Source organism: Armigeres subalbatus, chromosome 1, assembly GCF_024139115.2.
Source record: "Armigeres subalbatus isolate Guangzhou_Male chromosome 1, GZ_Asu_2, whole genome shotgun sequence".
In the NCBI taxonomy this organism is placed as follows: domain Eukaryota; kingdom Metazoa; phylum Arthropoda; class Insecta; order Diptera; family Culicidae; genus Armigeres; species Armigeres subalbatus.
Genome location: NC_085139.1, coordinates 211,892,417 through 211,918,881, shown reverse-complemented (window position 1 = coordinate 211,918,881; position 26,465 = coordinate 211,892,417). Strand labels below are relative to the sequence as shown.

Sequence of the window (26,465 nt, the reverse complement as noted above, 5' to 3'; positions counted from 1 at the left end):
CTTTTACACCCAGGAAAGTCGAGACAATTTCCAACCCGAAAAACTGTCTAGACCGGCACCGGGAATCGAGGTCAGCCACCCTCAGCATGGTCTTGCTTTGTAGCCGCACATCTTACCGCACGGCAAAATATTAGAAAAAATGTTGGTCAATCGCTTCATTAGTTTTTTTGACCGTTATAATTTGATTTATTGTCAGCAATACGGATTTCGAAGCGGTAGCAGTACAACTATTGCCATCACAGAGCTCGTTGACAACTTATTGGATGAAACGGATTCGAAGAGGTATGTTGGAGTCTTATTCTTAGATCTGAAGAAAGCCTTTGATACTCTAAATCATAACATTTTACTACAAAAACTAGAATATTATGGAATCAGATTAATCGCAAACAATATTATTCGAAGTTACTTGGAGCATAGAAAACAGTTTGTCTCTTATAAAGAGAAGAGAAGTTCTTTGAGGCCTATTCACACTGGCGTGCCCCAAGGGAGTAATATTGGGCCTCTTCTTTTCCTTATGTACATCAACGATATAAACAAAATAGGACTCACTGGAACTCCAAAATTATTTGCTGACGATACTGCCATATTCTACCCATATACTGATGTTCTATTTTGCTCATATACATTCACATTTGAATTATTTGATTATAGTGTGGGGAAGAGCATGTAAATCAAAACTGAAGAAACTTCAAACCTTACAGAACCGTTGCATAAAAAATATTTTTAACTTGCCTTTACTATGTCCAACATCACAGATATACTCAGATTTTCCACATAAATTATTGCCATTACAAGGAATGTGTGAAGAACAAACATTACTTATGATTCATAATATTTTACATAATCCCAGAATGATCCATAATTTAACTATAAATTTAACGCCACGTTTGCATAATACAAGACAAATTAATCATCTATCTAGATCTCGCGTCTAGCTTTGGTCAGAAACGGTTCACTTTTGTCGGCCCAGCAAAATAAATTTACTTAGAAGTCTACAAATAATATCTAATCGTTTAGAATATAAATCCAACATAAAATCTTTTTTGAGAAGTCAAATAACACAATTATTAATTTGATTTATGTCATAATTCTTTTATGTTATCTGTTTCATGTGTATGTAACCGCCATAGAGAAATTAAATTAAATTTAAAAAAAATAGTCACTTTTTTCTAATCCTTATATACGTTTGCTTATTATGTCTACACTTCGTGCTTCTTTAAAAGGATGCTCAATTCACTAGAAGTACCTAATTTGTATTTATAGTATTTCATCTCAAATTTTTTTTCCATTGAATTTTTAAATTATTCTCAGCCAATTTTCAAGTTTTTCTTTTTTATTTTTCGTGTTGCTGTGGCTGAGAATTGAGTGTCCACTACCAGAATGGTCATTTCGAGCATTTCGGTGTAGGGGAGAGAGGAGGGTCACTCAAAAAACAAAAAAAAAAGGAGGGCCGACCAAGTAGTAGCAGTGGAAATTTAAAAATATACTGCCATAGAGCCCTGAGGAAGATCCCATTCTCTGATCGAAACGTCGGCGATGAAGAAAAATTGTCAACTCTATTACTCGTGACTGAAAGCCAATCCAAAAATTTAATGACATGATTAAAACAGGCCTCATTTTCTATGAGAGATGTCAAGCGATGTTTACATATCTGCCCCTTCCAATATCTAGAAACGCGAAGGATAAATGACATGCTACGAAAATCGAAACAGGCCTGTAGACCATTGGTTACGTATGTAGATCTGAAGGCCTTCAATGCAGAAATTTCTTGGATAATCGCGATCCTTTTCCAAACATAAGCATATTATTTTATATGTACCACAATTGGCACATAGCATATTCAAAACAGGTTTGTAAATCATTGGATAACCACGAACATCTTTCATACGCATATTTTATTAAATGCACCACAATAGGTACATTACATATTCAAAACAGGCCTGTTGATCATTAGTTACGCGTGTAGATCTGAAGGCCTTCACTTCAGAGATTTCTTGGATAACCGCGATCATCTTCCATAAACATATTCTATTGTATGAACCACAATGGACACTGGACACATAACATATTTTAAAATAGGCAAAATATCTTTGATTATGCGTGTAGATCTGAACCAAGTCTCCCGAGGGAGCAAAATACATTAACTTTTCCCGTATAATATTAATAATTTAGGTGTTTGTACATTTACTTGATGCACCCGGTAAATTTTGTTTCAAAATTTGGGTGTGCTCTACCCGTTAAAAATTTTACAAATGTTTTATTTTTATTTTATCGCACCTATCAGTTTGAATTAATGTCTGTCTTTTGAAATTCAGAACTATCCCCCTCTGGCAGTCACCACTTTCCCTCCCAAGGTGAGCCGGCTTCCCATTAGCGCCTCGCAACATTCCCGGCGCAACAACAACAATCTGACCGACTGTTAACGGTCCATTTACTTGACGAATGAACTATCATTACCAGCTGGTCGGCCGGCGCGGCGTCGAATGTGTATCTAAACACATACTGACTGACTGGCTTCTACATGAATGAACCCACCCACTAACGCTAGATTCCGCGCGCGCGTTTCGTAGTGACCGGTCTGGTGCACTGCTTGCTTGTGATGTTGTTCAACAGATGAAAAGTCGTTCCATTCGAATCAGTCGTATAGCAATCGTGGCTTTGATCGGTCAAATCTCGGTGCGGTGCCGGTTTTCAATGGTTTGATTTTTACCTAAACGAAAAGTGGAAGTTTTCCGTAAAGCTGTTTTATTTTGCAGAACAGCTGGCTATAAAAGCCAGAAAGGTGTCCACAGTGATTGTGTTTGAAAATATTCATAAAACGGTTTGGTGCACAATCCCGTGGGAATATACAAGCTCCAAAGATAAATAAGCTCCAGGCAAATAATGAGATGAAATCCGTAAGTCATAGGCAAATGTCTAGTAAAGATAAGTTCTTGACACATATATTTATCATCAGAGATACGGCCAGATAGAGGCAGATGAGTTTGTAAATACATATCAGTTGAAGCACGTTTGAGAACTCAAACGGGTGACAGACAGACGGTGAGTTTCCTTGCGCAAACATGCGACTACTGTGTTCACCGATTTCAAATGTGTCAAATCAGAACAAGAAGAAAGTTTTCCACCGGAATCCTCGAAAACACGTGTGGGACATCCACTTGGAAGACAGACCTAAAGTCTATTAAAAACCGGTTTTTCATCAGTGCAGTTTCATCCACGTCGTTGAATCAACGCCGGCGGCTCAAGTGGCGTGCACGTTTGCGTAATCATCAAAATCGGCTCAACCGGCTCCATTTATCCATACGTTTGTTTTGTTTGCCTCATTCGCGACGTTCAACAAACTTTAAATTTAACTTCACCGGACATGACAACGTGTTAACTGGTTGATTCAGCAAAATGATCTTTCTGTCTGCAACGAGTCCCTTTTTTATGGAGTGGAATCTCATCGTGTTCCAGCCAACAGAAGAAAAGTAATTTGAATTGTTGGCGAATTGCTTGATTCAAGAGTGCACTTTATTACAGGAACAAAGATCTTGTTGAAATTAAATTAGTGAATCAATTTTTGTGACACTCTGGCCCTTTCCCTGCAAGCATATCTGCCCCATGTAGATTGAAACTCGAGCAAATATGTAGGGAACAATAAATTAGGGTCTAATGTCAGCCTTTTGCTTATTTAATTTTTCTGTGCAGTACTTAAAAGCTATCTTTGTTCTTTTAAGTTGGCTTAAGTTGGCCGGAGCGAAATCCGAAGACAGCAGCTCTTCGTGGGTGCATATCCGACATTCTGGCTACTTGTCCTGGCAATAGCCATCATTATGTACCCTCAAAAAATGGTACCCTCCGAAGTACGCATTCATCCTTTGCGAGAAATGTCTAGATCTCGTTAGCGTAGAGTTTTACCGATCCTATGAACTTTTTGCAGTTTTGTACGACAACGAACACTATTCGATCGGAAAGGCAAACAGTTCAAAGTAAGCACGATAACCTACCAGAACACGTCTCTGAACTTCTTGTGACATGTAATTCTTCTTCGACGTGTTTAGGGTCAATTCGATCTACTAAGGCATCTGTAGTCTAATATATGTGGGATTATCCAGCGAACACCCAGCAGGTAGCGAAGTGGACAGGCCAACACCGGAAGCGGACGGAACTAACCCGAGGAACTCGCGATAACGTGCAAATAAAAAATACACAGCTCTATGGGCGTAGCCAGAGGGGGGCAGGGGGGAGCCGTCGCCCCCCCCCCCCTAAATGGTGGAAAGATTGAACGGGTACTGAAATGAATTCGCTTAAACATGTGCACTTTACGATCCAATCATATTCAGAAAAAGGTTTTTGAAATTCAAAAGATTCCCAAAAAACTTATAAGGGTATCCAGGATCCATACTATAACAAATTTCAAAACAACTCGAAACATTCCGGCTCACGAATTCTCCTAGAAATCCTTCTAGAAGCTCCCCTGGGAACTTCTAAATTACACAAGAAGCTTCTTCACTAATAATCCTCCGATTTCGCTCCATAATTTCATCTGCTAATCTATAAGAAACTGCTCCGGGCATTCCTCCAGGAACTCTTCCTAAAATTCCTCCGGGATAACTTCCAGGACTTTTTCCGGGAATACCTCTATGAATTCAATAGCGAAATCCTCTAGAATAACATTTTGGAATTCTTTTCGCAATTATTTCAGAATATCCTTCAAGAATTCCTCTAGAAATTTCTTTAGAAATTTCTCCAAGAATTCGTCCAAGTATTTCCCCGGAAATTCTTCTCTTCCTTTAGGAATTTCTCCGGGATTTTTTCCGCGAAATTGTCCTAGAATTCTTTCCGGACTTCACTCGGAATTTACTCCAGAATTTCATTCGGAAATTAATGTTAGAGTTCCTCCAGGATATCTTCCAAGAGTTCTTCCAGGAATTTCTTCAGAACAAACAAAGAACAGCAATTCATCTGGGAATACTTTCTGGATTTCATCTGGTAATTTCTGCATTAATTTCTCCTGGTATTTTTTCGGGAGTTCCTTCTGATATTTCTCCAGAAATTCCTTCATGAATTTCTCCAATAATTATTTCAATACTACCTGTGAGAATTCCTCTGGAAGTGCTTGTGGGAGTTTCTCTGGGAGCTCCCCCAGGATTTTTTCCTAAAGTTCCTCTAGTAATCTCTCCAGGAACTTCACAGGGGATTCTTTGAGGATATTTGGCAGGAATTTCAAGGGAAATGGGATTTCGGAAGTTCCTCTAGAAATTCAACTCCGGGTATTCCATCGGCTGTTCCTCTGAAAATTTCTCCGGGAGTTCCACTACTAGTTCCTCCGGAAATTCATTCAGACTTTCTTTCAGGAGTTCATTAAGGCTTTCTTTGGGAATTTATCTACAAATTTCTTCAGAAGTTCCTCGGAAAATTTCTCTGGGAGCTCCTCCGGGAGGTCCTTTAAGAATTCTTCCAGGAGTTTGTCCTGGAATTCATCCAGAAGTTCTTACGAGAGTTCCTCCAGGATTTCCTCCGGAAATTCTTCCTGTAGTTCTGCAATAAATTCATCTAGAAGTTCCTCTGGCAGTTCTTCCGAAAATTCCTCTGAAATTCCTCTCCGGGAATTCCTACAGAAATTCCTCTGGAAGTTCCTCCGGAAATTACTCCGGGAGTTCCTTCTCAAAGGAACTGCCGGTGAAACTCCCGGAGAAATGCTCATAAAAACTTCTGGTGGATCTCTCGGAGGAATTCACGTAGGAACTGCCGGAGGAGCTCCCGTAAGAACTCCCGGAGGAATTTCAGGAGAAACTCCTAGAAGAATTCCTAGAGAACCTCCCGGAGGAGCTCCCAGAAAAACTATCGGAAGAACTTCGGGAGGAATTTCCAGTTAATTTCCTGAAAAAAAAACCCAGATTAATCCACCTAGCGGTGATGGTGCCTTTCCCGCTCGTTCAAAAGGTTTGGGAAAATCTAAAATAACACTAATATGTGGATTGGTCTCATTTTTCATATTTGTTTATATGCATAAAAAAAAATTCTCGCCAAACGCAATTTGTTGCAAACAAATCGGATGAGCATAAGAGCAAAAAATGGCATTTTATTTTGTAGTTTTAAAATTAGTATTTTTGCCATAACTTTTGACACAATTGTACGATCCGGCCAAGTTTCTATAGGAAACAATGGGACAAGATTCTGCGTAGAATGCAATCTGTCGCGATCGATATGAGAAGCACACATATTGCACATCTATCACAGTAACTTATATATGACCGGATTCAGTAACAATATGGTTACTGCAACCAGATTTGTTGAACTTGTGTTGCTTGGGGAATAGATGAAGTCTAAGTGCTAAAAAGTGAGCTAGACTTTTTTGAACTCTTTTTCACAATAAATAGTAATTTTACCATAACTTCTAAGTCCGATATGGCCAATTTTCAATAGGAAACAACGGGACAGGATTCTGCGTCGAATGCAGCTTGTTGTGAGCAAATCGGTTGAAGATAAGTGCCCGAAAAATGAGTGACATTTTTTACGCGATTTTTTCGTATGAATTTGTATTTTGGCCATAACTTCCCAAGTAGCACACGCAACATCTTCCAAAAAGCATATTGTTTCTATTCGGTTTCATTAAAGACATTGGAAAAACATCAAAGCACGAAAAAGTTGCATTAAGAATCTATTTGTTTGTTTAAATTAAGTTGCAGGTAAGTTGAGTGTTTCTTCGTGTTTAATTTAGCATCGTTCAGCGTTTTGACAACTCACAATTTTTTCCGGTGATGGTGCAATCAAGTAACAGAAAACCCGAGTACAAAACTTCATAATCGTATGTTTTTTATGATGAGTCAACATGCAGTCCCTTCGAAGTGTTGAATGGTGCTGTGGTAGAGTGAAGGACTATCAATCACATAATCCATAAATCGAATCCAGTTTTTATATTTTATTTTATTTTTATCCGCTGTAGTATTCTGCAACATTATTGCAATTTTACTGCAATCGAAGGATGTTTACGTAAGCTCCACCTCTTGCGCTTTTTATATTGCAAGAGAGCTATGTTTGATGGCACATACGCAAAGATTGTTTCTTTCCAAATAGTTGCAACACAGTGGAATGTTCAGTAGTGAAACAAGTTGTGCTGCTTGGGTTTCGATCCCATAGTCCGAACTGGCCAACTTCAAATAGGAAACAATGGTACAGGATTCAACGTCGAAAGCAACTTGTTGCGAGCAAATCGGTTGAAGATAAAAGCCTGAAAAAAAATGAGTTACATTTTTACGCGATTTTTTCGTATGAATTTGTATTTTCATTCCACGTCAAGCAACCGTGCGAGACGGTTGATAAGTCCGCGTGCGCTCATTCTTTTCGGGTTTTCCCAAAGTGGTTTTTACCGAAAATTATATTGGAAGAGGTGCTTTGGACTTCCTTTAAGTGGCCTTCAGCAAGGTTTTTTTTTCTCGGAGCTCAAGGAAAGTGACGCATCCAGAATATCGACGTTATTTTGGTGGCATCGTCACCCAACAAGCTTCATCGCCCCACGCCGGCATTACAACGAGACCCGATCGTCAAATACCATCGCCAACGATCGGGTTCATCCAACACATACGACCGCCCCTCGTGACTCGTACCATCCAGCTGCAGTGAGAGGTCGTTCAGCGTGATTGGCTTCGATCATACCACGGGTGAGTGGTCGCCCGTCCCGTGTGTGCGGCAACCGGTAGCAGCCGCAACGTAGAAGTGTGAAAGCTAGGTACATACTCACGTCTCTGCTTATCGTTTCCCCCCTTTTTTCAGTCTGGTTGATTAGTTAGAATAGTTCGTTTTTTTTTCTCCATTTTCCATCATTATATCATTATTTTGTGTTTGTGTTTTTTGTCCCTGTAGTAAGTGCTAAACTTCAAATTGTGCGCGTTTCGCTGCTGCGGACCACTTCGTGTCCGCAATGCGCGAAGGCGAGGATGGCGGGGGTACATCGAACTCCATGTCTCATGAAGTTTTGTTGCATTCTGGTGTACCGATGCAACAGAGAATGGACACTAGCAACATTGCCTCTCATACGACCCCCCGCCCCAAGGCCTACCCTCCCGACTCTAGTGGGCCGCATGTTGTTTTCTTTCGACCCAAATATAAGTTGAATATAAGTCAGATCAGCAAAGATCTGGAGAAGCGATTCTCGTCTGTCACAACCATTGAAATGGTTGGGTCTAGTAAGCTGCGCGTCACGGTCAGTGACCGCAAACAGGCCAACGAGATTGCCACCTGTGAGCTTTTCACTTTCGAATATAAGGTCTATTTGCCGTCAGCAGAATGCGAGATCGCGGGGGTGGTGACGGCAGGGAGTGGGACATGCGACGATCTGAAACAAGGTTTGGGTCGTTTCAAGAACGTTTCTTTGCCTCCTGTTGCAATACTGGAGTGCAAGCAAATGCATTCCGTGTCGCAGGAGGGAGAGAAGCGAGTTTATTCTCCGTCTGAGTCTTTCTGCGTCACCTTCTCCGGGTCCGCGCTGCCTGACTACGTAGTGATTGGAAAACTTCGTCTACCTGTGCGGCTGTATGTACCGAAGGTGATGAATTGTGTTAATTGCAAGCAGCTGGGCCACACCGCCCAGTACTGCTGCAATAAACCTCGCTGTGCATCATGCGGAGAGAAGCATGTGGATGGCGCGTGCAAGACGGCACCAAAATGTGTCTATTGCAATGAAAGCCCTCCACATGCTCTCGAAGTTTGTCCGAAGTACATACAGTGGCGAATTCACCAGAAACGGTCTCTTCAACAGCGTTCTCGACGAAGCTACGCCGATATGTTGAGGAAGACCGTTTCACCGGTAGTTTCAGACACCATCTACTCCACTCTTCCTTTGGAAATTGGAAATGGAGTTCCCTTTGTTTTCAAAGGCTCAACGAGGAAACGAGTAAAACAGAGCCAGCGACCCTCGAAAAAGCCTAGGAAGCAGCCTGAAAGTGAGCCCCTATCCAACATGGTCAAATCCAAAGTAGGTGGAAATGCTCAAAAACGTTCAACTTTTGTGGTTTCACATCAGGATGAACGAGACTTTCCACCGCTTCCGGGGACATCTAAAACCCCAGATGCCCCATTTTTTGCGATTTCTCAGCCAGAAAGAGAGCATAGAGAGCGAGCAGAAGAACCTCTGAGCGCTCCAATGTTCACACTTTCTGGCATCGTGGAGCTCATCCTCAACTTCTTCGATGCTTCCGACCCCGTGAAGAACATGGTCAAAACTGTTCTTCCTATTCTGACTCCTCTCCTGAAGCAGCTGGCTTCAAAAATGCCCCTCCTCGAGTCATTCGTATCCTTCGATGACTAATTTCGTCGATAAGGCTCATATGATTTCGATTCTACAGTGGAACTGTCGAAGTATTCTTCCAAAATTAGATATTTTCAAATTTTTAGTTAACAAATTACAATGCGATGTTTTTGCTTTATGTGAAACATGGCTAACATCAGATGTAAACCTTCATTTTCCAGATTTTAACATCATTCGCCGCGATCGGGCAAATGCATATGGAGGGGGAGGGGATCAAAAAACAGCACTCCTTCTATAGGGTCGATTTTGCTCCGATGTCAGGCACCGAAGCTGTCGCATGTCAGGTGACTATTCGAGGAAAAGACCTCAGTATCGCCTCGATATATCTTCCTCCAAACACTGCGATATCTCGTAGAGATCTCTCGCACATCTGCTCGGTTATGCCCGAGCCACGGTTGCTCTTGGGAGATTTTAACTCCCACGGAACAGGCTGGGGGGAACTGTACGACGACAACCGTTCATCAATGATATACGACCTCTGCGACGACTTCAACATGTCAATTTTGAATACAGGAGAAGTTACACGAGTGGCTCCTCCAGCAAAAGATAGCCGTCTAGATCTTTCCATTTGTTCGAGCTCATTATCGTTGGACTGTACTTGGAAGGTGGTCCAAGATCCCCATGGTAGTGATCATTTGCCGATCGAAGTTTTAATTTCCAATGGGCGTAATCAATCCGCTTCTATCGACCTCTCATATGACCTCACGAGGCACATCGATTGGGTGAAATATGGGGAGGCCATCATCAATGGCATACAGTCGATAGAAACACTTCCACCGCGGGAAGAGTACCAGTTTCTATCTCAGTTGGTTATTGACAGCGCTCTCCATGCACAACGCCGGCCGGTGCCAGGAGCTTCGGTTCGTAGGAAACCACATAGTCCGTGGTGGGACACCGCGTGCACACAGTTCTATCGCGAGAAATCCAACGCGTTTAAGGAATTTCGGAAACACGGATCGATCGTTCTTCACAAACGGTACATCGCGCTCGAAGTCCAGTTCAAGAAGCTGGTCAAGGTGAAGAAACGCGAGTATTGGCGCACTTTCGTTGAAGGGTTGTCGCGCGAGACTTCAATGAAATCTCTTTGGACCGTCGGAAGGAGAATGCGAAACGCGTCGTCCGTTAACGAAGATCGTGAAAGCTCGTCGCGGTGGATACTCGACTTTGCAAAGAAAGTTTGTCCGGATTCGGTACCAGTGGAGCAAGTATCACGTGATACTTTTGCTGACAGGGATGATATGGATCACCCCTTTTTGATGATTGAATTCTCGCTCGCTCTCCTTTCATGCAACAATTCTGCTCCGGGGATGGATGGAATCAGGTTCAATTTGCTCAAAAACCTCCCAGACGCCGCGAAGAAGCGCCTATTGAATTTGTTCAATCAGTTACTGGAGTGCAACATTGTTCCGGATGATTGGAGAGAAGTGAGGGTGATAGCCATCCAGAAGCCCGGAAAACCCGCGTCGGATTATAATTCGTATCGCCCTATCGCGATGCTATCATGCCTTCGGAAGGTGTTGGAGAAGATGATCCTCTTCCGGCTGGACAAATGGGTTGAATCTAATGGTTTGTTGTCAGATACACAATTTGGTTTTTGTAGGGAAAGGGGACGAATGACTGTCTTGCGTTGCCTTCTTCAGAAATCCAGTTAACTTTCGCTAAAAAGAGCAAATGGGCTCAGTATTTTTGGACATTAAGGGGCTTTTGATTCAGTTTGCGTCGATGTCTTATCCGACAAGCTTCACGCCTGTGGACTTTCTCCAATTATAAACAACTATATGTACAATTTGTTGTCAGAGAAGCGTATGAGTTTTTCTCATGGTGACTTGGCAACTTCACGAATTAGCTACATGGGTATCCCCAGGGCTCATGTTTGAGCCCCTTCTTTAATTTTACGTCAGAGACATTGATGAATGTCTCATGCCAAATTGCTCGCTGAGACAGCTTGCAGATGATTGTGTTGTATCCGTTTCTGGGGCCAACAGCGGTTGATCTGCAAGGACCATTGCAAGATACTTTGGACAATTTGTCTACTTGGGCTTTAAAGCTGGGTATCGAATTCTCCCCGGAGAAAACTGAGATGGTTGTCTTTTCAAAAAAACATAAGCCGGCTAAGTTCTCGCTTCAACTGATGGGTAAGATAATCACTCATAGCATGTCTTCTAAATACCTCGGGGTCTGGTTCGACTCGAAATGCACCTTCAGGAAGCACATTGTGTATCTGACACAAAATGCCAGAAAAGAATCAACTTCATGCGAACAATAACCGGAACATGGTGGGGAGCGCACCCCGAAGATCTCATCACGTTGTATCGAACAACAATTCTGTCGGTTCTCGAATATGGTAGCTTCTGCTTCCAGTCCGCGGCGAAAACACACATGCTGAAGCTCCAACGAATTCAGTACCGCTGTCTCCGTATCGCATTGGGTTGTAAGAATTCGACTCATACGATGAGTCTGGAAGTACTTGCGGGAGTTCTTCCTCTGACAGATCGTTTCACGGAATTATCGCTCCGGTTCCTCCTCCGTTGTGAGGTTCTCAATCCATTGGTCATTAACAACTTCGAGAAGCTGCTTGAACAAAACCCTCAATCTCGTTTCATGAGTATTTACCACTGGTATATGACGCTGGAGGTATGCCCATCTTCGGTTGACACCAATCGTGCTAACTCCTTAGACTCCTACAGTTCCTCTGTATCATTTGATCTGTCCATGAAGCAGGAGGTTCATGGAATACCAGACTCTCTTCGTGCGGAGGTATTACCTCAATTATTTGTAAGCAAATACGGGCACGCCAGCCAGGAGAGAAGCTTCTACACAGATGGGTCAAAAACGGATGACTCCACTGGTTTCGGTGTTTTTAATGTTTTTCATAGCTCCTACTTTAAGCTCAAAGAGCCTTGCTCTGTGTATACTGCTGAACTAGCAGCTATACACTATTCACTTGAGCAAATCGCGTCCCTACCCCCTGACCACTTTTTCATCTTCACCGACAGTGTAAGTTCAGTCTAACCGGTTAAGCACTCCGCGTATTTTCTGAACGGGATTCGGAAAGCTTTGAGTGCTTTATCAAAACGGTCTTACACAATCACCATGGCTTGGGTCGCTTCTCATTGCTCAATTTCGGGAAATGAGAAAGCGGACTAATTGGCTAAGGTGGGCGCTATGGAAGGTGATATACGATCGACAAATCACCTTCGATGAATTTTCAAATTAGCGCGTTAGGAAACCTTGAACAGCTGTCTACAGAAATGAACAAATGGGGAGTTGGGTAGATGGCTGCATTCAATTCGCCCGCAGATGTCGAAGCGTCCATGGAAGCGTTCATGGTTGAATATGGGACGAAACCTCATTCGAACCATGTGTCGTCTAATGTCCAATCACTACACTTTAAACGCACATCTTTTCCGAGGGGGACTCACAGAAGGCAATCTCTGTGTTTGCGGCGCAGATTATCAGGACATTGACCATGTCGTGTGGGCATGCGAGGAGCATCGTGGCCCCAGATCTACGCTAAATGAACATCTCCGGGTCTGAGGAAAACATTGAAAACCTATTAGGGAAGTGCTGGAGGGTCTTGACCTCGAGTACATGTCCCTTGTCCACCAACTTTTGAAAGTAGCAGATGTTAGGCGGTAACCATTGTCCCCTTGTCGTACTCCATCACGAATGTCTTCTTCTTGTTGCTCATCAATGTCTGTCGTTATTCCCTCTCGTATTTCTTCCTCGTGTTGTCTCCCAAGAAAATATTTGTTTGTTCCGTTACAGATGAAACATCGTTAAGCATCTAAACCATGTAATTATTAGAATCGTAATTAGTAAATACCTTAAATCCTTTTCCTTTCCCTTTGTATTATTGTATTCCCTAACCTCGACCAAACCGCGAGTTTTTCGGTTCCCCAAAACTAACATTAGTTATAAGAATCAAGATTAAAATTGTACTAGAAACATGATTTTGGCTCCGTAGCGCTTTACGGCAAATGAGCCTTTCAAATAAACAAAAGATTAAAAAAAAAAAAAAATTTGTATTTTGACCATAACTTTTGATCCAATAGTCCGATCTGGCCAATTTCAAATAGGAAATAATGGGACAGGATTCTACGTCGAATGCAACTTGTTACGAGCAAATCGGTTAAGGATAAGTGCCCGAAAAATGAGTGACATTTTTTACGCGATTTTTTCGTATGAATTTGTATTTTGACCATAACTTTCGATCCCATAGTCCGATCTGGCCAATTTCAAATAGGAAACAATGGGACAGGATTCTACGTCGAATGCAACTTGTTGCAAGCAAATCGGTTGAAGATAAGTGCCCGAAAAATGAGTGACATTTTTTACGCGATTTTTTCGTATGAATTTGTATTTTGGCCATAACTTCCGATCCCATAGTCCGATCTGGCCAATTTCAAATAGGAAACAATGGGACAGGATTCTACGTGGAATGCAATTTGTTGCGAGCAAATCGGTTGAGGATAAGTGCCCGAAAAATGAGTGACATTTTTTACGTGATTTTTTCGTATGAATTTGTATTTTGGCCATAACTTCCGATCCCATAGTCCGATCTGGCCAATTTCAAATAGGAAACAATGGGACAGAATTCTGCGTCGAATGCAACTTATTGCGAGCAAATCGGTTAAGGATAAGTTCCCGAAAAATGAGTGACATTTTTTGAGTAGTTTTGCGCGCACACACACACACACACACACACACACACACACACACACACACACACACACACACACACAGGGGGCAGCAGGGACTTTGTCCAAGGGCTTGACGACCCCTCCCCATGGCCACTGCGAGTTAGGGGGCCTGTCTAGAACGTGGTGGGGTTTGACAGTGGGCTCTGTTGAACCTCTATAAAAAGCTGCATGTGTCTGCAAGCAGGCCCTATCACAGCGACCGTGCGCCGCTCAAAGCACACAAGCCCAACAGGTGTGCCAACCGGCACATCAGGATTCATGCCAGTAAGATCCTGATTATGGTATACTGGTCACGGCAAACGACATTGGACGATTCTCGGTTTTGGATAGGATTAGGCGTATATGGGCTGACAGTCGAGCTATTCTGTTTCCTGAGTAAAAAGAGTGACATCTTTTGAAATGGCAAGCAGGCTAATGGTTCGTCTGCCTCCGTCCCGGTAAACAACCTGGCAGGCCTCCGGTAACGCTCAACACTTGTCACCTATACCGGTGGGTAGTAGGTTCAGATGCACCATTCCTGATTTACGCCGATCCGGCTCTGAACACGGTGTTATAAGGCACCGAGTCAACCCTTGCATGGACCTCACTGTTACAAAGGCACCCATGGGATAACAAGAGGCGTCTATCTACGACAGGAAGGGATAGCGGCGCGGAGAAGGACCCTTTTACATGGAAACAAATTCTACAATCAACGAAGGAGCAGGCGGTGCGAATGTTTTCGCAAAGAGTGGGAGGCTGCAGCGATCTCCAGTGATGGCGCAGGCAGCAGTAGCAAGTACCAGCAGTATGGCCAAGGCTGCTGAGAACCAGGCAGGCCAACAGGAGCTAGGATCCGGAAATAGGGTGTCCACCCCAAAATCGGAAAGTAGTGCTATTCAGGAGGATCTACAATTTGGGAGGTCCAACCTGATGGAGGTGCTCTATGACTTCGTGAAGGACAAGCACAATGTTCACACGAAGATCAAGCTTCTAGTGACGAGCATCAAGTCCGCCGTTAAATCTGCTGAGCACGAACAGAACGCGCTCAAAAGAAGAGCGGAAGCAGCTGAAAAAGCACTGAAAGATGCAGCGGAGCATACAACAGTCGAGGCACTGCAAACACCAATGAGCTCCCGAAATACTCGCACGGAGAAGCGAAGCAGGGACTCTTCAGGAGAGCAGGAAATCCCGAAGAAGCAGCGGAACGTGCAAGATAGTGCTAGCGTACTGAAGGAAGGCGTCAAGAACGGTGATTGGCAAACCGTGGAAAGTCAGCGAGAGAAGAGAAAGAAGCAGAAGGAGTACGTGGAAAAGAAGAAGGAGCAGAAGAAGAAAGAAAAACATCGCTCTTCTCGTGAGCGGGTCAAGGGGGACGCCTTGATAGTCGAAGTGAGCGACAAGACGACATACGCAGCGATATTACGGAAGGTGAGAGAAGACCCGGGGGGAATTGCTGTTCGAGCTGAAGAAGGATCCCACGGTCAAGAGCTCGGCCTTCCGGGAGCTCATTGCCAATTCCTTAGGTAGTGAAGGAAACGTAAGGGCTTTAACGCAGGAGGCCGTGGTCGAATGCAGAGACCTGGACGAGATCACCACGATAGACGAACTGAGGGATGCACTGATCTCACAATGCATGCTGGGCGAAGTTCAGATGACCATTCGGTTGAGGAAAGCGTACGGTGGTACACAAATAGCAGCGATACGACTACCGGTAGATGCCGCCAACAAAATGGTGGAGGTGGCCAAGGTGAAGGTCGGATGGTCTATGTGTCCGTTGAGACTCACCCTCGAATCACCAAACAGATGGAGCGATGCTTCAAATGTATGGCATTTGGACACCAGGCGCGAAACTGCAGTGGCCCAGACAGATCCGGTCTTTGTAGGAAATGTGGTGGAGAAGGACACGTTGCTAGGGACTGCACGAAGCAACCAAGATGCCTGCTCTGCAAACCGGAGGATGGAAACGACCACATGACGGGTGGCTTTCAATGCCCTGCCTACAAGAAGGCGATGGCGGGCCGAGATTAATGGAGATCATCCAGTTGAATCTCAACCATTGCGACACCGCACAGCAGCTGTTGTGGCAGTCGACAACAGAAGCAATGTGCGACGTGGCAATTATTGCTGAGCCGTACCGGATTCCTTCTGACAACGGCAACTGGGTGGCGGATGCTACGGGGATTGCGGCTATCCAAGTGATGGGCAGATTTCCTATCCAAGAGGTGGTAGACAGTTCAAGCGAGGGTTTCGTAATCGCCAAAATTAACGGGATCTTTGTGTGTAGCTGTTACGCACCCCCAAGGTGGACTTTGGAGCAGTATAACCGGATGCTGGACTCACTCACGGAGAAGCTGATCGGCCGAAATTCAGTGATCATCGGAGGCGATTTCAATGCTTGGGCAGTGGATTGGGGAAGCAGACTGACTAACGCCAGAGGTTACAGTTTGCTGGAGGCGCTGGCTAAGCTGGAAGTAAGATTGTGCAACGAAGGTACCGTTAGTACATTCCGCAGAGATGGCAGGGAGTCCATCATCGATGCCACGTTCTGCAGTCCGTCGATGGCGAGGAACATGAACTGGAGAGTTTGTGAAGAATATACCCATAGCGATCACCAGGCGATCCGATATAGTGTTGGAACGCGAACGCCGACGGTACGACGGGAGACAAGGTCTAGTTGGCGAAGATGGAAGACGAAGGACTTCGATAAGGATCTTTTATCGAAGCACTTCGAGTGAACAGCGACGCTACAAACCTTGACGCAGACCAACTGACGGAAACGCTAGCGAGGGCTTGCGATGCGACGATGCCGAGGAAATTGGAGCCAACGAATAGCCGACGGCCAAGTTACTGGTGGAACGAAAATCTTGCTAACCTTCGCGCTGCCTGTCTCAGAGCTAGGAGACACGTTCAGAGGGCACGGTCTGAAATGGTCAGAGAGGAGCGAAAGATAGTTTTCCGTGAAGCTAGAGCGGCATTCAAACGGGCGATCCAAATCAGCAAGTCTAACTGCTTCAAGGAGTTGTGCCAGGAAGCTGACGCTGATCCTTGGGGTAACGCTTATCGAGTTGTGACAAAGAAGTTCGGGGGCCAGCGACGCCAGCCGAAATGTGTCCAGACAAGCTGAAGATCATCGTGGACGGTCTTTTCCCGCAGCATGGTTCTACGACGTGGCCGCGTACGCCGTACGAAGATGAAGACCGAGTAACCGCTGCAGGTATGCAAGTCACCAATGACGAGCTATTATCAGTGGCGAAAGGTTTGAAGTTGAAAAAGCTCCGGGTCCGGATGGAATTCCAAATGTGGCTCTAAAATCCGCGATTTTGGCGTTCCCGGATCTGTTCAGGATGGTGCTGCAGAAGTGTTTAGTAGACGGTAATTTTCCGGACACGTGGAAGATCCAGAAACTGGTGCTGCTGCCGAAACCAGGAAAACCGCCGGGGAATCCAGCATCGTATAGGCCCATATGTCTGCTGGATACACTGGGGAAGCTTCTGGAAAGGGTTATCCTTAATAGGATCGAGACTGGCTTATCGGAAAAACAGTTCGGATTCCGCAAAGGCAGATCGACTGTGGATGCAATCAGGACAGTCATTGAAGATGCAGAGAGGGCGTCCAAGAAGAAGAGGAGCGGCAATCGGTTCTGCGCGGTAGTGACGATTGACGTCAAAAACGCGTTCAATAGTGCCAGCTGGGAGGCCATCGCCGCAGCGCTGCATGGAATGCGAATCCCCGACTTCCTGTGTAAGATCCTTAGGAGCTACTTCCTGAACCGGATTCTGGTTTACGACACGAACTCGGGGCAGAAGTCGATCAGGGTTACGGCGGGCGTTCCACAAGGGTCCATACTAGGCCCGACGTTATGGAATGTGATGTACAACGGGGTGCTGATGCTGAAGTTGCCCAAAGGTGTAAAGATTTACGGATTCGCGGATGATGTCGTCCTAACGATAACCGGTGAGTCACTGGAGGAGGTGGAAATGCTGGTGGCGGAAGCGACCGACGCAGTAGAAACCTGGATGAATGGAGTCAAGCTGCAGCTGGCTCATCACAAAACGGAAGTGATTCTGGTCAGCAACTGCAAAGTAATCCAGCGGATGCAGATTACCATTGGAGGGCACGACATCCCGTCGGTGCGGACTCTGAGATATCTAGGTGTGATGATTGATGACCGGTTGAACTTCAACACCCACGTGGACTATTCCTGTGAAAAGGCGGCTCAAATGATCAGTGCGTTAGCAAGGATCATGCCGAACGTCGGCGGTCCAAAAGGCAGCAGTAGGCGTCTTCTTGCGTCAGTATCATCCTCGATACTAAGGTACGGAGTTCCAGCCTGGGGAGCTGCGCTCAAGACGAAACGTAACCGGAGGAAGCTGAATAGCGTGTTTCGTCTAATGGCCATTCGAGTCGCGAGTGCGTACCGAACTATTTCGTCGGAGGCAGTTTGCGTTATCGCAGGGATGATTCCAGTCTGCATAACCCTAGCAGAGGACATCGAGTGCTACCAACGGAGGGATACCAGAAATGTGAGGAAGGCGGTGAGACTGGACTCTATGGTGAAGTGGCAGCAGGAGTGGGACAATGCGGATAATGGAAGGTGGACCCATCGGCTCATCCCCAATGTGTCGACGTGGGTGAACAGGGAGCATGGTGAGGTGAACTTTTACCTCACACAGTTCCTGTCCGGACACGGTTGTTTCCGCCAATATTTGCACCGGTGTGGCCATGCGTCATCGCCATTCTGCCCGGCGTGTATCGACGTAGAGGAGACTCCAGAGCACGTGATATTCGACTGCCCGAGGTTTGCGGATGCACGTAGGAGAATGCCTGCCATAAGGGCGGACAACATCGCAGAGCGAATGTGTCGCGACGAAGGTACGTGGCATGCGGTAACCAGAGTCGTGACACAAATAATGTCAGAGCTGCAGCGTCGATGGAGAAGGGACCAGCAAGTAAGCGTCGGTTTGGAGCAAAATCCAGCACAGTGAGCAGTGTTGGGTCTCGAGTCGTCGGGGCGCCAGCGAACCGGAAGTCTTCTGTCAACCGGAATCGTCGGACCGACCTCGGCACTCGAACCGTCAACCTGCTGAAGAAGAAAGAAGAAGAAAGTGCTTCGGGTATGTAGGGCACCGCCAGTGCGGACGTTATCCACCACCGGAACTGTCGGACCACCTCTGCAACCCGAAGACGAAGTCGGCGCAATGCGCGAAAGCGTCCCCTGCGATAGCCGCCGGTAGTCGGGGCACCATCAGTGCGGAAGTTTCCTTCACCGGAACTGGTGGACCACCCTCGACGCCGGGGAAGTCAGGAGGATTCGAGTGAGGAAGTTTGCGGCACAACCGCCGAGGGATCGAGACGTAGCAGTGGATCTCAGCAAGCCAGTCGGCGAACTAGCCTAAGCTAGGGGCCGGAATTTTAGAAGAAGTGCATGAGCACAGCCCCCCGAAGTAGTCACAGCATCCAGTGGTCCCGGGGGATCGAGGCAAGGAGGAAAAGGGACCCGGTTTATCCGGGAGGCACATTTTTAGCAGGTCGGGAGGAGCCCATCCCTGTTCGCCTTCGAGCATAGTGTGGATGCTCGAGGTGTCTGTCGCGCAGATTTTTGATGGCCTTTAACCCTTGTAAAAAAAAAAAAAACACACACACACACACACACACAGACATCACCTCAATTCGTCGAACTGAGTCGATTGGTATATAACACTATGGGTCTCCGGGCCTTCTATAAAAAGTTTGTTTTTGGAGCGATCATATAGCCTTTACCGTATACTTAGTATACGAGAAAGGCAAAACCTGAATGATCTCCTGGAAGAGCTACTGGTGGAACACCCGGAGGAATTTCTAAAGAAACTCCCGGGAGAATTTTTAAATGAACGTGCGGAGGAACTGCCAGTGAATCTACCAGAAGACTTCTTGGAAAAAATCTTGGAGAATTCATCTTATAGACAAAACTCATCTAGCTGAAACCCTTGCAGGGGTATGTAGCAGGACCATCATCATCATCAGAGGACCTCCCGGAGAATGCCTTGAAGAGCTCCCAGAGAAATTCTCGGAGGAGCTTCTTGAGGAATTTCTGTATAATTCCCGAAGGAAATTCTGGAAAAATTCCCGGAAGAATTTTCAGAGAGCCCCCGTAGGAACTGCCGATAGAACTACCGGAATAATTCTCGGAGGAAATCCTGGAGGAACTCTTGGAGGATCTGCCGGTTGAACTCCTGGAAGAATTCCCGGAGGAATTTTCGAAGAAACTCCTGCAGGATGTCCAGTGGAAATCTTGAAGTTTCCACCGATTTCCATTGTTGATTTTAGTTTCGGTATAATTTCTGTATAAATTTTCGGTAGAATTCCTGAAGAAATTCTTTGAAATTTTCACAAGAAATTATTCGAAACTTTCACGGAAAAACAGGGAATCAATATTCGAGCAACGCCTAACAATATACCCTTTGTCATCAACCGAGTTTGTTACTGACAAACGCACCTCGCAACAAGCCTTTATCAGAACCCGAACACAATATGACAAGAATTGTTTGCCTTGCATGCTCTGATATTTCCGGGAATACGATGCTATTTTAGTAATCAGAGTAAGATTCTCGAATATTTCTATAAAAGCAGACACTACGATAGCAGAAATCCGAAATTTGCTGTAGACATAGTGCAAAATAACGGGATGAAAAGTTAGCAACAAAATTGTCTTCTTTCTTGTTGTTGACAAAATTTTTCGGATCTTTGTCATTATTATCTCCGACAAAAACAAAGCTTTGTCGTTGGTTCTCTTTTGTCGCTTGTTTCGTATGCGCATCTACGAAAAATTGATTCCCTGCGGAAAAAAATATGGAATTTACACAGGAAGTTCAAAGATTTTTCGCGAAATTCTCAGGATTGTTTATTGGCAATTCTGAGGAATTTCCACGGAATATTCTTAGAAATTCCACGATGCATTTTTTCAGATTTTTTATGAGAAACAGCACGAAAGAATTATCTGAAGAATTCCGTTACGTTTTAGTACAAAACGCTGACTTCAACGCTGACGCGCAACGCGCTGTTGAGATTCAGCCTTTACTGTTGGTTGTGGATTTGGTTTCAAAGTGTTTGGAGCTTAGAAGAAAAACGTACCAAGCACTAATATTCATGTGTTTTTATAAAACTACGATTCAGAAGACCTTAAAAATTTCCCCCCCCCCCCCCCCTAATCGAAATCCTGGCTACGCCCATGCACAGCTCTCGTACCGACTATAACGTGTTTATTGCACGGACTGTTACCCTGGAATGAAAATTATGTGCACTCTTTTCTCAAATGCAGAACTGGTTATAGCGCAAGGACGCCGGGTAAAAATATTGCCCCCTCTTATACACTGCTAACTCTCCTCCTCAATATTTTCCTCTGTTTCCGGCCCAACCCTCAACTTCCGTCAACTCCATAGGTTCCGCAAATTTCCTCTGCTTCACGGGTCCCAACGGCTTCGTGAGAATGTTGGCCGTCATGTTCTTCTAAGGGCAGAATTGTACTGCCGCTAACCGCAAGTCGAGCACATCAGTATATGGAGGACGAACTCTATACAGCTTCTGTTATCTTCAAACAATACAGTGGGACCGCACTGCTCTGCTCCTATCTCGTCCATCACCAAGTAAGAACAGGTAGCCCATATTAGACTTGCTTTCCGCAGTGTCTCCGCTCCAGTCAGCATCACAGTATCCACTCAAGCGCAGCGTTTTGCCACGTACTGCACACATCCGCAGCTTGCCATTGCTGGTCTTCACGAAATACTTCACCACATGCTTCAATTCGCTCCAATCTACCTATGTTGGCTGGCTGACCCTCCTGCACAATATCGACACACTTGCTGCTACGCCAGGGTGTGTATTGACCGCAACGTAAAGAAGTGCGCCGGCGAGACTGTGATATCGCTCATTGTCTGACAACTCCTTGCTTCCCTCACGGTTTCTGTAATAATCAATAATGGCGTGTTCGAGGCCAAATCCCGACGCCACCTTCTTGATGTAATTCTGCTGATCCAGACAGTAGAACCCGCCTTTGTCCTTCGAAATCTGGGTGCCCAGAAAATGGACAAAAATGAATCCCCCGCAAAAAGGTGAATAAGTGAGCTGTTCTATTTTTCTATAATAGCCCTGCACGCTAACTTTCACCTACTACCTACTACTACCTACACCTACTCACCAAATTTGGATTGCTCTCTCTTTCTATCCCACGGAAATTATACTCAATTTCCGTCAAAAGCAGGTCAACTCAAAACTATGAGTAATCCTGCTTTTGACAGAAATTGAATTTTTCCGTGGGAAGAAAAGAGATGGCAATATAGTTTTACTTAGTCACTGAGTAGGTGAAAGTTAGAGTGTGAGCTACAAGGCGAGCTTTGAATCGCGAAACATTGCCGGAACTGTCTTCCTTTTTCTTACAAATCCACTTACACCCAATGGGAACACGGCCGGCTGGCAGCTGAATCAGCGACCAAGTTTCATTCCGCTTCAGTGCTTCGTATTCCTCAGTCATTACGGCCTTCCACAAATCCTGCTCGGAACTGTTTACTGCTTCTTCGTAGGTATTCGATTCTCCTTCAACTGCTAAGGCTACACCCACTTTGTAATCATCAAGACGCTTCGGCGGCACTCCACGCTTACTTCGCTTCCGCACCGGTGGTTTTCCGCCGACTGCACCTTCCTCCTCCGGATCGTCAAACTCCGAACCCGACTCCTCCTGAAATGTATCCCCAGCTTCCTGTGCATCTAGTTCTCTTGGATCTCCGACCGTTGTTGACTCTTCACCGCTGTCAACATCGAGCTCTACAAACTGTTCGCTACAGCCGGAGACTGGATCACGCTGGTCCAGCGAACCATTTCCCAGCTCGATGAAATGCCGGCTAATCGTGATATCATCATTTTCTGGGTTCAGGAAACGAAACGTCTTCCTATCATCGCAATAGCCAACAAACAACAACTTTCTAACCTTACAGACAAGCTTGCTTTGCTTAACGTCGGAGACTCCGGACTTCCGAATACCCGCAGATTATTCAACGAAGGCTTTCGGCCGAACCACTTTTCAATAGGCATTGACTCGACCGAACGCGACGGTAATCGGTTCTGGAAGTACCCCGCGGTCATAATCGCTTCACCCCAATACTTCTTGGGAAGGCCTGTGTCCTACAACATGCACGTTGCCATCTCCTGAAGCGATCGGTTCTTACGCCATTTTGTTGTGGGGAATACACGGTCGTAAATTCAGCCTGAATGCCCTCTCGTTCATAAAACTCCTTCAGCTCCTCATTGGCGTATTCGCCCCCACCTTCTGAACGTATTGCACCGGGCGCACGACCAAATTGCGTTTTCACGTGCGCCACATAACGCTTTACAACCAGCTGTGTCCGATTTTTGTCTCAGCAGGCAGACCACAGTGCAACGCCTGTAGTCGTCAATGAGGGTCATCAAGTACCTCATCGGACCACAAACGTCCCTATGAACCACGTCCAGTACGCGAGCTGGACGATTCTGTACTTGCTTTGGAAAAGAAGTTCTAGATAATTTACCTGCTAGGCAATGCTCGTATACATGCCTGATCCCGCAATCGTGCATGCTGAAACTCTTCTCCTATGCAGGCAGTCCGCCAGATGCCGAGCCTCCTTACTCAGCCGCGCGTCCTCAGCCGTTTTCAGGATGAACAAATTTCCACAGAGTTCTCCCGTTGCAACCACTTTTCCTTCATTATTCACGATACTGCACCGCGACGATTCAAAGCTAACACTTAACCCCTTCTGGGTTAGCTTTCGCAATGATAGCAATCCACCTTCTAAGGCCGGAATGAAAAGCACCTCTTTGAAAAGAATTGAATATTGCATACAGAAATGACCTATCATGTTTGCATTGCTTGCACTTGCGACATACCTCGGAGTCTGCTTTCTGTGATTATATATTTTGCACGCATCTTACCGCACGGCTTAAGATTTCCCCATGAGGCCCTATGATGATTTTGATCTATACAATCCACAATAACACTATTCCTATTGTGTTTCACTTACGCAAAATAAAAACACGTGAATGGCGATCATCCCACCAAGCAGAGTTTTTATCAACCCTATTCACAATAGCACCATACTTCTTGAGGGCGTCCCACCAACGCAGCTGAAAAATCACGATAATTCTGATCCATCCGGTCCACAATAAAATCAATCTAATGTTTCATTTTTTTTATTCTTTATTAAGGTGTTTTTTTAAACAATACTTCTCTTAGTATTCATTAAGCAATTCCACAGTTATTAACCCTTATAAGGTATACGTCTGACGGTAGGGGTAAAAACTAACTGAAAAATTGAATATCTCTGGCGTTTCTGAGCCGATTTGTATAATTTTTTCTCAGAAGAACCGGATAGGTTTCTAGATTATGACAAGTGACTTAAAATTAGGATTGGCCACTTGGTCCCGGAGTTATTCCGGATTGTAGTGGGGTAGTTTTTTTTCCTGGTGGGTATCGCCGACTGAAACTTTAGTCTATGCTGTTAAAATGTCCTAATACTGTGATTGGTTAACTCTGGAATGTATATTGGACATGTTCTGCCCGTGATGGAACTTTTTCTAACCATTCTAGGGATTATTCGCCCTTCCGGAACCGGCTATAAGGGATCTATATCCCGTGATGGCCAATTTGGAAAGTAAATTCCAAATATGACTTGCGACACATCATATGTCATAATTTTGCGATCAGGAGCTCGGAAGTGACCTCCAGGAATTGATATGGCAAAACCTGGCCACATTGGCATGATCCTAGGGCACCCGGAATCCGGTCCCGATGGACCACTTTTGCGAAAATTCCAAATATGGCTTGCGACACATCATATGTCATAATTTTGCGATCAGGAGCTCGAGAGTGACCTCCTGTAATTGATATGGCCTGACCTGACCACATTGACATGGTCCTAGGGCACCCGGAATCCGGTCCCGGTGGACCACTTTTGCAAAAATTCCAAATAAGGCTTGCGACACATCATATGAAATAATTTTGCGATCAGGAGCTCAACAGTGACCTCCGGGAATTGATATGGTCTAACCCGGCCACATTGTCATGGTCCTAGGGCATCCGGAATCCGGTCCCGGTGGACCATTTTTGCAAAAATTCCAAATATGGCTTGCGACACATCATATGTCATAATTTTGCGATCAGGAACTCGAAAATGACCTCCAGGAATTGATATGGCCAAACCTGGCCACATTGACATGGTCCTAGGGCACCCGCAATCCGGTCCCGGTGGACCACTTTTGCGAAAATTCCAAATATGACTTGCGACACATCATATGTCATAATTTTGCGATCAGGAGCTCGAAAATGACCTCCAAGAATTGATATGGCCAAACCTGGCCACATTGACATGGTCCTAGGGCACCCGGAATCCAGTACCGGTGGACCACTTTTACGAAAATTCCAAATATGGCTTGCGACACATCATATGTCATAATTTTGCGATCAGGAGCTCGAAAATGGCCTCCAGGAATTGATATGGCCTAACCTGGCCACATTGACATGGTCCTAGGGCACCCGGAATCCGGTCCCGGTGGACCACTTTTGCGAAAATTCCAAATAAGGCTTGCGACACATCATATGTCATAATTTTGCGTTCAGGAGCTCGAAAATGACCTCCAGGAATTGTTATGGCCAAACCTGGCCACATTTATATGATCCTAGGGCACCCAGGATCCGGTCCCGGTGGACCACTTTTACGAAAATTCCAAATATGGCTTGCGACACATCATATGTCATAATTTTGCGTTCAGGAGCTCGAAAATGACTTCCAGGAATTCTTATGGCCAAACCTGGCCACATTTACATGGTCCTAGGGCACCCGGAATCTGGTCCTGGTAGACCACTTTTGCGAAAATTGCAAATAAGGCTTGCGACACATCATACGTCATAATTTTGCGTTCAGGAGCTCGAAAATGACCTCCAGGAATTGTTATGGCCAAACCTGGCCACATTTACATGATCCTAGGGCACCCGGAATCTGGTCCCGGTGGACCACTTTTGCGAAAATTTCAAATATGGCTTGCGACACATCATATGTCACAATTTTGCGATCAGGAGCTCAAAAATGACCTCCAGGAATTGATATGGCAAAACCTGGCCACATCGACATGGTCCTAGGGCACCCGGAATCCGGTCCCGGTGGACCAATTTTGCAAAACTTCCAAATATGGCTTGCGACACATCATATGTTATAATTTTGCAATCAGGAGCTCGAGAGTGACCTCCTGTAATTGATATGGCCAAACCTGGCCACATTGGCATGGTTCTAGGGCACCCGGAATCCGGTCCCGTTGGACCACTTTTGCAAAAATTCCAAATATGGCTTGCGACACATCATATGTCATAATTTTGCGATCAGGAGCTCGAGAGTGACCTCCAGAAATTGTTATGGCCAAACCTGGCCACATTGACATGGTCCTAGCGCACCCGGAATCCGGTTCCGGTGGACCACTTTTGCGAAAATTCCAAA

At 45.2% G+C, this 26,465-nt stretch overlaps 1 protein-coding gene across 3 annotated transcripts in view; it reads left to right on the top strand.

Moving 5' to 3' along the window:
• Positions 1–2,566: 2,566 nt before the first annotated feature.
• The window catches only part of LOC134205735 (proton-coupled amino acid transporter 1-like), a 37,802-nt gene continuing 13,903 nt past the window's right edge, over positions 2,567–26,465 (top strand). The window contains exons 1-2 of one of the 3 annotated variants that reach the window (XM_062681300.1): positions 2,567–2,697; positions 2,757–2,897. The gene's annotated coding sequence lies outside the window, so the exon portion shown is untranslated. Of the gene's footprint in view, positions 2,898–2,956; positions 3,043–26,465 lie in introns of all 3 variants that reach the window. The other 2 variants (XM_062681301.1, XM_062681299.1) reach the window with 2 other exon arrangements.